The 12,641-nt window shown below is 43.4% G+C and overlaps 1 protein-coding gene across 1 annotated transcript in view; it reads left to right on the top strand.

Moving 5' to 3' along the window:
- Positions 1–12,641, top strand: part of TMEM163 (transmembrane protein 163) — a 226,890-nt gene that overhangs the window by 181,217 nt on the left and 33,032 nt on the right. The window lies entirely within an intron of this gene.

The following is a 12,641-nucleotide window of genomic DNA, read 5'->3' as shown; positions in this document are numbered from 1 at the left end:
ATGAAGATGCTGCCATTACAATGATTGTCTTTATACAGTTGCATAGTGATTTAAATGCAGAAATATGGACTCTTAGAATGTGATTTGATTTGAGCTTGGCTACGTGCACCATCATCTTATATAAGGCCTAAATTATTAGACCTTTAATTTCACTTTTAGAAAAATATACGTTAATCCTTTCTGGGGTAATGTATTGCATTTGTGTTTGTATGCGTATGTTTATGGGGAAGACACAAGAGAAGTGGGACACTATACTGCATTTAGTACAGCTATTAAAGCAACTGCTTTAAGTTGCCCCTACTGCCCACCTTGAAACTGAGATTAGAGCCCTTCCTTTACTAACTCACCAGGATCTTAACTATTATTTTTCATCACAGCTGGCCAGAAGCTTGTTCTCTGATAGCTCAGTGACAGGGAGGAAAAATGGATACCAGGGTAGGACTGTACGTGTGTATGGTTTTTAGTCTTTTTCAGCAGAGCTAGCTCAAGCAAATATTACTATTTATTGTGCTCTGTGCTCTTCATCTCACTATTGTGCTGTGTCACGTGGATCTTCCTGGTTACCTGGGATCCTGGACTTTTCCATCCTTGTCCTCCATCAGAGTTGCTGTCCTGTGCACCATTCTGTCAGAATCTGAAGCTTAGGTAAAATGTAGACATGGAAGTATTAAGTGTGATTAATTAACATGTCAATCAGATAACGCCTTTGCATTTTACAAGGGATGGAAATCTGATTCCACCTTAAGAAATGTTTATTGGTGGGAATTTTCAGCACTCGGCTAGTTGATGCATTCATTTATTTAGGCATTAAAAATTAATTTCCACCAGGGCTAACTTGGTGTGGAATGGATAGCTGTGCTCGCGGACCCTTGCAGAGGCCCCCACCTCGTTTTTCTCTTGATAGCTGAACCATTTTTAACTGGGAACAGTTTCATATCCTATGGGCAAATACTCCTAAGAGAAGCAGCTCAGTGACTTAAATTCCATATCCAGAAATAAATGTCTAAGGCCCTGCCCAGGTGGGGGTCAGAGAGAGTGAAGAGCTGCACGATTTTGCACAACACTGGGCCTGTCCTTGGAGAACTCACACCCACTGTATCTTTTATCAGTGCTGGCCTGGGATTAAAAATCCCACCCATATATGGTTATCTCATCAGATCTCTAAGAAAAGACACATAACGTGGTTTTGTTCTTCTTTTTTGTTTTTTTAAGCCTTCGGAGGTATGGAAAGGTAACAAAGGTGTGTGCTGCGTTCCCATTGCCATAAGGGAGGCCTTCTATTCACCTGAGTGGCACACTGGAGCTAGGTAAACGCTGCCAGGTGGTAGCTGACAGTTTTTCAATCCTGAGTCTTTGGGTTCCCTCTCCCTGCTCTAGAAGTTGGGGGGAGCCAGTAGGCTATGGCCAGATCCCTGACCCCAGGCCTGCAGTAATTCAAAATGAGTGTTCGTCCACAATGATGCCTCTAAATTGGGAGTCACAAACTCAGATACACACAGAAGCCAGGCCTCAAAACAGGAGAAACTGCTTGGGTCTGTGGCAACTAGAGAGTGTGCCTGGATGAAGAGTCTGCCCTTTAGCAGAGTTACTGTGCCCAAGTGTGGACCCAGGCTTGTCAAATCTTCCAAGTTTTTAAGAGAAAGTGAAAATCTATGTTTAGTGTGAAATAAATTGGCAACCAATTGAAAAATTTTGACAACCCTGGTTGGGAGTGGGTGGACAATTTCATGGTGCCAAATAAAGCATGCCTCTTGGCTGCTCATGGCCTGTGATGGTTGAAACCAGAGAGACTGGTCTTTAGGACCTTGATGTCATGAATTTAGGTCTGAGTTACAGCTTCACCCTTGCTCTCAACTGCAGAGAATTGCCTTGATTTCTATCAAGTTGTTACTGTGAGTTTGTCAGAAGCAGCATTTTTTCTACCCCAGGCCTGTTCCCCTGGTAGATTTCTTTGTAATGTCAGCTGCATAATTCTCAGAGTGAGAATAATTGCAAGAATGGATATGTTTTGGATAAGAAAGCTATGCAGGTAGGAATTTCCCAGCTGTGAAGATGGTTGGCTCTGAGCCTTGGTGGCGTCGTCCTGCTCTCGGTGTGGTGCTGGAGAAGTCAGGCCACCTCATCTCTCGGGGGAGCCCCGGAACTGGAATCCATGGCATCTGCTACAGGGGCTTCATGAGCAAATGATGTAAGTCTGCTCCCTCACAACCTACACGTGGTTGCATTGGATTGTTAATGGAACGGATTCCGAAAGAGCCGTCTCAGAAGCTCTCTGTGAACTGTGACTCTAAGATTGGGGAGAGTGGGAGGTGCTGCAAAAGCAGTGGGAGTTGTGCTTGCCCTGTGTCTGTGGGTTGCTTGGAAAGGAGCAACATCCTCTTCCTGTTTTTACCCCTACCACACCCTACTTTGGTAAGGAGGGCAAGGTCGTATGCTTCTCCTTTTTGGTAGGACACGGGGGCTCTGAAAGCTGAAGTGATTTTCCCGTGGTCGTCAGCTGGCTGGTGGCAGAGCCTGGATTTGAACCCTTGTCTCCTAGTCTGGGGGTACTGTTTTGGCTCCTGGTCCTATGGGCTTATATGATCCTGTTTTTCATTGGCTTTTCAGGTCTGGCCTTCCTGTCTTACTTCTTATATTTGGAGTGGGATCCTGCTAAGGGCTGTCCTAGAGGTGGGCTGTCCAGGTCCCCAGCTGTTCCCATGCCTGGACTTTCTGGCTACTCCTGCTACCCCCACCCCTCATAACACTTTGCACTCTGTGCCACTGACCAGGGTGTGCCCCCATTATGTTGTCTCTTGAAAAACCCACAGGTAGTTTAACCAGGAAGCAATGGAAAATGCAGGAGAAGTATCGAAGGAGGGGGATCATGGGATGCCTGGAATCACATGGAAGGAAGTGCTTTAGGGAAGCTGCTAGTGTGGTGGAAGGGATGTGGGCGTGATGGGCGGCTGACCTGAGGGAGGTGTGAATCTCCTCTCTGCCTCTCTTATCTACGTGACCACCACAGCCAAGTTACTTAGTCTCCCTGACCCTGGGCCTCCAGATATGTGAAATGGAGACAATACTTAGGTCAGAGGTTTATGATGAGGACAAAATGAGCAATTTATTTAAAATAATTGGCATTAGAAGACAGTACTACTATGGCAGCTACTGCTCTTAACTTTCTGAGTTTTTATGTTTCTGAATCGCAAATCAAAGTTACCCCAGTTTGTGGCCTGTGGTAACGTCAGACTGGGCTCTTCAGTCCCTTTTACCTGCCCCCTGCTCTCCCTCTGGCTAGCTGGAACTGGTGTTCTCTCTTGGACTTCAGATGGTCATAGCCAACCTTGGGCCATTCTTTTGGGGAACACTCAACAAACACGCTGACGGAAGACCTATCCTCTAAGCTGAACTCACCACTCACTGGCTGTGTGACTTTTGGCAAATCGTATCTCCTCTCTGAGCAAGTTTCCTCTTTGTAAATGGGTGTCATGCCACCTACTCGACAACAGAAATTGGGAGAATTAAATAATGTAATGAATGTGTTCTATAAACTGTCGCATATTTTATGAAAGAAGGAGATGATATTATTTCTGATTCCAAGGCCCTGGAAGGCCCATCCTTGCCCATGAGCTTTCTCTCCATGTCCTTTTTGGTTGGACCAGCTCAGGTCTACCTTCAGTAGACCATGACTTCTTTACCTTGAGCTCTTGGCCAGTGTCTGGGTCCAACCTCCTTAAGTGGTCATGTGGTAGTAATAGTGATTATAATTAAAATTACAGTAATAAATGGTCATAAGTAATAAGGCCATAAGTAATAGATAGCCATATGTTGATAATAATAATAATTGCTACCCTTCGAATGTCTACTGATCCCCAGACCCTCTGTCTAGGAACTGGGGGTTCCAAGTCAAATAATACTAATGGCTAGAGTTTTTTCATTGCCCTCAAAAGCCCTTGACTTATCATAGGAGTTGGCTTTTGTTGCCGAGGAGCTCACAGTCAGCGAGAGAGCCATAAACCGATGCATTTGGTTTATGGTGATAAGGAAAAACACGGAGAAGATGTCCATATCAAGCCTGGCAGTAGGGGAGGTGTGCTGGGGCCTTCCCAGAGGAGCAGACCCTCCACATGACATGTAAAGGAAGAGTGGGAATTGGCAAGGCAGGCTGTAGTGGGGAGGGGGGAGGGGGACACATGGGGAGGAGGGGCTGCAGGTTCCCTCTGAGCCTGTTCTCTCTTTGTTTCCTGTTTACACAGCATCTCTGGGTGGGAGGAAGGAATAGAGAGAGAAAAATGCAAAGGAGAAGAGGGCAAAAGGAAGAAAGGAAAAATAACTTTGTGTTGGAAGTCATAAATGATTGCTTAGCAAAACTGTGTTTCTTCTTCCTTGAGTAGCAAGGTTGCCCTTCAAGCTTCCCCTTGTCTATCTCCCTCCTAAGGTTTTGCCTACAATTCCATTCCACCCACCAGAACAAAGCAGCTCCACTCTAGCAATAAAAGGGAGCCCCTCTCAACTGCATATTTTCTTGCAGAATGTGAATTTCTGGGGTGGCGGCTGTCGTCTTTTCATTGGTGCACCTGTTCAACAAGTGGTGCTGAGAGTCTCCCACCCTGGAAGGATGGGCTGGCTCTGCAGAGCCTGTGGAGGTCACTGTTGGTCCTGCACCAGCCTCAGATGGGATTCCACTCGTATGAACAAAACCGGAGATGGAACTCTTATAAAGGATACTTTAGGTTTGTATTTCCAAGTCCACACCCAAGAACTTTTCCCAAGGCTCTTCCCACCTGCAGAAGTGACTGTGATTCTTGAATTTGTAGGCTTGTATTTGCAAAGTGTTTAGCATTCAGCCAGTAGCTTGGGTTGGAAGGAGTTACTTCCTTCTTCTATATGTTCTTCAGTTTTATTTTCTTGCTCTCAGTAAGTCTTTACCTTGTGGAGAGGATGGAGACAGCCTGACCTGCCTCCTTCCCACACCCAAGTCTTCAGTGCAAGCTACCTTTGTTCTCTCTCTTTCATCCTTCCCTCTCACTCACGGCTTCTCCCCTTCCCACCTTTAACCCTTGAGCTCCCTCCTTGCCCACCTCCTTGGAAGTCTCGCTTCCACACTAAGTCCTTCTCTTTCTGTTATCTTTGGGCACTCCCTGCCTCCCCCTTCCTACCTAGGCATTTGCTTTCTAGCCCTCCCTTCTCCCCTCTATCCTCTTCTGCTCTTGAAAGAGCTCTATCTGAAGACAATCATCGCATCCTTCCTGTTCATTTTATCTCCTCAAGTTCAAACCCTGCCTCCCCTCAGCCCACCCCGGTGGTACCTTCTTCGTGGCATCCCTTTTGATGTAGGAGATATTTAACAGAAGGAAGTGAGGGAGAGTGGTGGGGGCGGGCAGTAAAGGTTTGGAGCCAAGCGAGTGGTTTCACAGAGGCGCTACTCATGCAATCAGCTTGTCAGCCTCATGTCTTCTGAGACAAGTGCCCCGTGCATGGGAGTGAGTTTCTAAAGGTCCCCTTAGTACTGAGTAAGTACTCTGAGGCAGTGTAGCCTTGTGGCTAAGGATGTGCGAGCTGAAGTCAGGGAGACAGATCCTAACTCTGCCACTTCCTAACTGGGGGAACTGGAGCAGGTTGTTTAACCTTTCTCTGCCTCAGTTTCTTTGTTTGTAAAATGGAAACAAAAGCAGCATCTTTTTTGTAAGATTAAGGAAAAATAAAAAGATGTAGATGATGTGCTTAGTACATAATTATTGAATGAATGTCGACTGATGTTGTTGCTGTTGGACTAGAGAAGAGGCTTCCAAGGAAGTTGGCAGACCTTTGATGTCTTTAGTTCTGGAAGCGTTGGCTGCATTGAACCGTCCAGGAAATGCCTTCAGGGATACTATTCTCAGCTCAGCTTGGATAGTGCTGTAGGCTCCTTCTTGTGCAATAAGCTATAATTCCTGGACCCACCATCAGCAATAGAGAGATTCATCTTCCAGTATGACATGCTCTCAAGCACAACTCTAAATTTAATTTGGGAGTTGTATTGACAAATACTTAAGAAAAAAAAATCACGCACAGTCAAGGTCCTCAACATCCTCCCTGCCAGCATCTTTCCAGCACTGCACAAAGAAAGGCAGAAATTCGTGGTGTCAGATTATCAGTGGTGTCCCAGTTTTGTTGCTTCAGACAGAATAATTCCATTACCTCAGCAAGATTGACCTCCTCATTCATCCTAGAGCCAAGGACCTACCAGCTTCTAAACAGAAGAGAACTGAGCATTGATGAAAGTGGGTTATTATTGGCTTGAGTGAGTTCAAGGAGAATAGAGTCTGGAAATAGGTCCACACATATCTAGTCAACTGATTTTTAACAAAGATGCCAAGGCAATTCAATACAGGAAAGAAGTGTCTCTTCAACAAACGGTGCTGGAGCAACTGAATAGCTATGTGGATAAAAATGGACATCACCCCTTATGTAAAAATTAACTCAAAGTAGATCATAAACCTCAGTGTAAAACTTCTAAAAGAAAACACAAGAGAAAATCTTTGCAACCTTGCACTAGGCAAAGGTTTCTTAGGTGTGGCACCAAAAGCATGAGCCATAAAATCAAAAGATTGAAAATTGGACTTCATCAAAATCAAAAACCTTTGCTCTTCCAAGACGCCATTAAGAAAATGACAAGACAGCACAGACAACACACATATATCAGACAAAGGACTGTATCCAGAACGCATAAAAAACAGCTTAATAAGAAGAAGGCAAACAACCTAGTAAAAAGATAGACAAAAGACTTATACAGATAATTCACAAGAGAAGAGATAAATAAATGGCCAATAAGCACACAAAAAAATGCTCAACGTTACTACTCATTGTGGAATTACAAATTAAAACCACCATAAGATACCACTACATCCCCATTAAAATGTCTAAAATTAAAAAACAAAACAAACAAACAAACGTGTGGAGCATCTAGAGCTCTCATACACTGACGATGAGAGAGTAAAATGGTTCACCCACTTCGGCAAACAGTTCAGAGGTTCGTTAAAAAGTTAAATATCCATTTACCATGTGATCTAGCCATTCCACCCCTAGGTGTTTATCCGGAAGAAATGAAAATATATGCCTGCACAAATGTTTATTGCCATTTTATTTCTAATGTCAAAAACTGGAAACAACCTGGGGCCAACCCAGTGGCATAGTGGTTAAGTTTGTGGGCTCTGCTTCGGTGGCCCTGGGTTCACAGGTTTGGATCCTGGGCGTGGAACTATACACTGCTCATCAAGCCATGCTGTGGTGGCGTCCCATAAACAAAGTAGAGGAAGATTGGCAGAGATGTTAGCTCGGGGCCGATCTTCCTCGTAAAAACAAAACAAACAAAACTGGAAACAGCCCAAATGTATATCAACAAGTGAATGGATCAACAAATTATGGTATATCCATGCAATGGAATACTGCTCAGCAATAAAAAGACAATGTGGATCTATGCAACAACATGGATGAATCTCAAAATAATTGAGGTGGATACCAGAAGCAAGACAAAAAGGAATATGTACTATCTCATTCCATTTATATAAAATTTTAGATGCAAACTAGTCTATAGTGACAGAAAGCACTTAGTCGTCACCTGAGGATGGGAGGAAAGGGAGGGAAGGATTATTAAAGAGTCACAAGGAAGCTTTTGGGGTGATGGAAATATTCTCTTGCTTTGGGTGATGATTTCATAGGTATAAAAATATGCAACACTGATCAAGCTGTATGCTTTAAATATATGCAGTTCAAGTACATCCAGGGCCACGAATGACCTCACATTGCTAGGCCAGGTTGGAATCCTGCTCAGGTCCATAGAGGATAAGTATTTTAAGTTGCTATGGAGTGAAGTTTTCTTTTCCTGATTGTAACCCCATACATTTAGTACCTGGGATGTTGACACCACCGCTAAAATTATACTATAAATAGGCAGTAATATGAAGACAAAGTGTATGATAAGAGGGGCAAGTGTAAATAGTAGGCTAAGTATAACAGCTCTCATCAGAGGTGCATAGAGGAACTTTTGCTGAAATATGACTGATGTCATGCAGTTGCCAGAAACCTCTATGACGTGCCTGCTGGTGACTCAGGCTCTTGAGAGGATTAACCATTTTAAACCTGAAAGGGTGGGTAGTCCGCCCTCTAGGTCTCTTGCCTACAGTATGATTTGTTTGTCAGTTCAGGTGTTACCTAGGAAATGGCTGTATGAGAGGCTCTGATTGCTTCTCGTTCCTCGCTGTGTAAGCCTTGATTTTAATCGGAATAGAATAGGTCTGTGAACAGTCTGCCATGTTGCTCGATTCTGTCTATTTTGCCTCTTTGCATTTTTCACCTCAAAAAAGTGCTTTTTAGCTTGAGTCTCATGAGACTTTCACAGTGTTTCTGAAGTAGGTGCCGACAGTAGGCCCACTGCCATTTTATAACAAGGGAACAAATCCTCAGGTAAAGAAATAAAATGACTTCCTTCAGACTGCATAATATCAGTGTCAGAGAGACACATGAAAAATGGAACCAAGTCTCTTGGCTAGTCAAGATCTCTTTCTGTTCTGTGGATTACCTCCTGAAGTACCACAAAATTTAAGACCTGAAAGTCATCCTTTAAGAAAAGCTCATACAACTGGCTCAGTTTCCTGACTGAGAAAATACGGCCCAGAGACTCAGTCTCACAGAAGATTCTGAATAAACTTCAAGTCCAGGATTTTCCAAACTCTACTGAACGAGAATGGAACACCCGCCCCCCACCCCGGCTTCTTCCCTGTGGCCTTGAGGGTTCCAACATGACATGTGCTATGAAACCTGTCTTCAGGGACTCCTAGGTTAAGGTAACAAAAATGGAGAAGAGAAGGGAAGAGAGAAGGAGGGAGGAAGGGAGAGAGGGAGGGAGGTAAATGCGCGCGTTCCTCTCCACCCCCCAGCTAGGGGGGCATCTGTGTATTTAAGGATACTGGTGTTTATCAAGGATGGGCGTTGCTGGATCAAGGGTGAGTAGTTTGTTATTCAAATGCATCTGCTTGACCTTGGGAAACTGATTTACTACTCTTTTGGTCCTTTTCCATCTGGAATGTGAGAATTTAGCACTTCTAATTTAGCTCTTCTTTCTATCTGTGAGGTTTGAGAGCACTTTCTTATCTTTTGAAGAGAGAAAAAAATTTTCTTTAAAAGATGTTTAACAATTTAAGGTAAATATTTTTTTCATTCACTTCCCTAAGTATAATATGGACAATGCAATCCTCATAACATTTCTCTATTTTTCTGTTTATTGTTTAGCTAATGGAGAGAATCATACAGAATGCCTTTTTATTTCCCAAGCTTGACTAAAATATCCCTGTTTATGTGGTGCACACAATGCCTCCTAGCACAGCAAAGCAGTCGGGAATGAGTTCCTCCAAGTGACTAGAGCTCCTCCTGTCAATTACTTGTGCTCTGTCCTCACATGAGCTGTTGATGCGGGCTTGGCTAGCCAAAGAGTCGAAAGAAAGATTTCTTGGACTCTCAAGGTCTGGTAGTAGTGTTCTTTTATTCAGAGAATAGCATGGGGACAGGACCCATGGGCAGTGAAGGCTGCAGGCATGGGGACAGGACCCATGGGCAGTGAAAAGCTGCAGGCATGGGGACAGGACCCATGGGCAGTGAAGGCTGCAGGCGTGGGGACAGGACCCATGGGCAGTGAAGGCTGCAGGCGTGGGGACAGGACCCATGGGCAGTCAGAGCTGCAATGGGTTGAGGGTTAGGGCTAAATTTATAAGGCATAGGTATGTGAGTTGTTTCTTTACAAGGCAAAGGAAAGATCAGGAAAAAAAAATCGTTAAAATGGTACCAGTGCAGGTGGGGTCTGGTTATTGGGTGGTCGTATAACTTTAGATATGAATCGGGTCATATAGATCGGCATGTAGGCCAGGACGCCTTGGGCTTCTCTCCCTGGGACAGCCTTGATCCACATCACTGTTAGTTTGGGATAGTGTGCCTGTGACCAGAATATGAGCATTTGGTGACAAAGCCACATGTCACTGACTTGTTAGAGAAACATTTGATACTTCTCTGGGAAGTAGTTTTGGGGCACTGGGTAAAAATTCTTAATCCTTAAATAATCCTATTAAAGTGGGCTCTCTGATCATTCCAGCCCTCATGGACTCAATACAGGATGTTTACCCTAAAGAACTTTTCCAAGGAGAGGCAGAACCTGAAAACCAGGCTGACAGTGGGCGGTCGTGAAGGTCAGCTGCTCCGGAGGGACCTTGGACTTGCTCCTTGATTTTCTGTATGGTGGCTGTCCTAAGGAGGAAGGATGATGCAGAGAGGGTTGTAAGAGGACACAACTGAGTTACAGCTCTCATTGTTCAGAGCTGTGGTCTCCAGCCCTACCCCCTACTGCTAGTGAGAAGCGGCTTTGGTGAAAGTTAGTGTTCCCAGTAGGTTCTTCTTCTGTCCTTCTATTTTACCCAACCCCATCCCCCTCCATCTGGCATTCCCCAAATACCACCCGGCCCAGTATAGGTGCCCATTCTCTGTGCTCCCGTGACACCTCATGTTGATCGCTGTGGTAGATCTGAGCACTCTGCAGTGGAGTTTTCTGTCTCCTTGTCTCCCCAAATAGACTGTAAACTCTTTGAGGACTTAGGCTTGCTGTCCTCCCAGCACCTGTTAGGGCCTGGCGTGTAGGAGGAACTCAATGAATGTATGTTGAATGAATGAATTCCTGCATGCATGAGGCCATTGGCTGTACCAGGCAATGGCTAGAACCACACTTAGGAAAGGAGTGTAACCAAGAGGACCTTATTCTTCAAGGAACCCCAAACAGAAGCTGCCTGAAACCTTGCTGTGGACATTGTTATACCCCCGTGGGAGAAATAGAGCTAGCAAAGAGGGCTGGTGCTAGACCACTCTCCCCCATTCATAGCCTTGAGTTCTTTTCTCTTCCGTGCTTTGGTGCTAGTGATGTATGTGAAAAGGTGGTATGCGGGTGAGGCAGCCATATATTATGGCTCCTTTGACCATCACCCTTGAATTTTGTATGATACATATTTATATCCTTAGGAAATGTAACATTGTTGTGTGTGTTATTACATGCATGGATATTGTACATATCACACTGCAGCTTTTTAAATTGACGTGTTTTTAAAATCTAGACTATTTGTGATGTTAATTGCTGTCGTATAAATTCATGTACTGCAGCCACTCTTCTGTTGATGGGCATTTGGGTAGTTTCCAGGTTTTTACTATTACAAAGCTGCTAGAGTGAATGTTGTTGCACTCTCATGGTAATGAGTAATGTGTGCAGATGGTGTTTCTCCAGGGTAGATGTCTGGGAGAGGAATTTTTGGATAGTAGAGGGTGCACATGTTTTAATAGATGCTGCCAAGTTGCCCTTCAGTGTGGCTGCAGCAGTTTACGTTCTCAGAATATCACCATCCTTGATATCTTCACAGTTTTCCAGTCTAATGGGTGAAAAATGGTATCTCATTTTAGTTTGTTTTCCATTGATTATTGGTGAAGTTGATTATACTTTTTTATATGTATGGTCTGTTTGTGTTTTCGCTTTTATGAACTGCTTCTTTGTGTATCCTTTGCCCATTTTTCTGTTGTTGTCTTTTTCTTACTGGTTTTTGGGAGTTATTTATTTCTTCTGAGTATCAATCTTGTATACAAGTTGCAAATATTTTTTCCTAGTATCATTTTTCTTTTTAATATTGTATATCTTTTCTATTAGAAGTAGCCCCCCCTTCCATTTTGGTGTGGTCAAATTTATTAATTTTTTCCTTTATGGGGTTGTGGTGGTTTTGTTTCATTGGAGGAGTAGGGGGTTAAGAATGCCTTACTGTCTTGATGCCATAAAGACATATGCCTATATCTTCTTATTGTCTTTTAATACATGTAAAAAAAACATTAGCCTTTAAAATTGGATCTTTAATTCATCTAGAATTTATTTTTGTGTTTGATATGAGCTAGGGATCCAATTTTGTTGATTTTTTTTCTCAGAAGAACATACCACTTTCCTGCTACCATTTCACCCCCTCCATCATACATCAGCTTCCCATAGGTGCACAGCCGTCCCTGAACTTGCCGTTCATCTGTTGGTCCTTCTGTTCTAATGTCATACTTCTTAAATGTCTATAATTACAGCAAGTCTTAATGTTTGGTCACCCTCTTTTCTAGATTCTTCAAAGTGGTTTTGACTAATGTTGCATTTGTAGTATAGTCATGTTCCATATAATGATGTTTGGGTCAATGACTGCATATCTGACAGTGGTCCCGTAAGATTATAATGGAGCTGAAAAATTCCTATAGCCTAGTGACATCATAGCCATTGTAACATCGTAGTGCAATGCATTACTCACGTGTTTGTGGTGATGCTGATGTAACCAAACCTACTGTGCTGCCAGCTGTACCAAAGTATAGCACATACAATGATGTACAGTACATAATGCTTGATAAAAAATGGCTATGTTACTCGTTTATGTATTTACTATACTGTAGTTTTCATCATCATTTTAGAGTGTATTCTTTCTACTTATAATAAAAAGTTTACTGTAAAACAGTATGCCATGTATGCTGGCAGCAGCCTCAGACATCTCGTGTTTCTTGATTGCATCATTTTGTCTTGTGCTTGATTTAATCTCATGCTGTTTTGTTTATCATGGCCCCTAAATGTACAAAAT

This window comes from Equus przewalskii, chromosome 17 (assembly GCF_037783145.1).
Source record: "Equus przewalskii isolate Varuska chromosome 17, EquPr2, whole genome shotgun sequence".
NCBI lineage: Eukaryota > Metazoa > Chordata > Mammalia > Perissodactyla > Equidae > Equus > Equus przewalskii.
The sequence above is the reverse complement of the archived record's forward strand: the minus strand, read 5'-3'. Positions and strand labels throughout refer to the sequence as shown.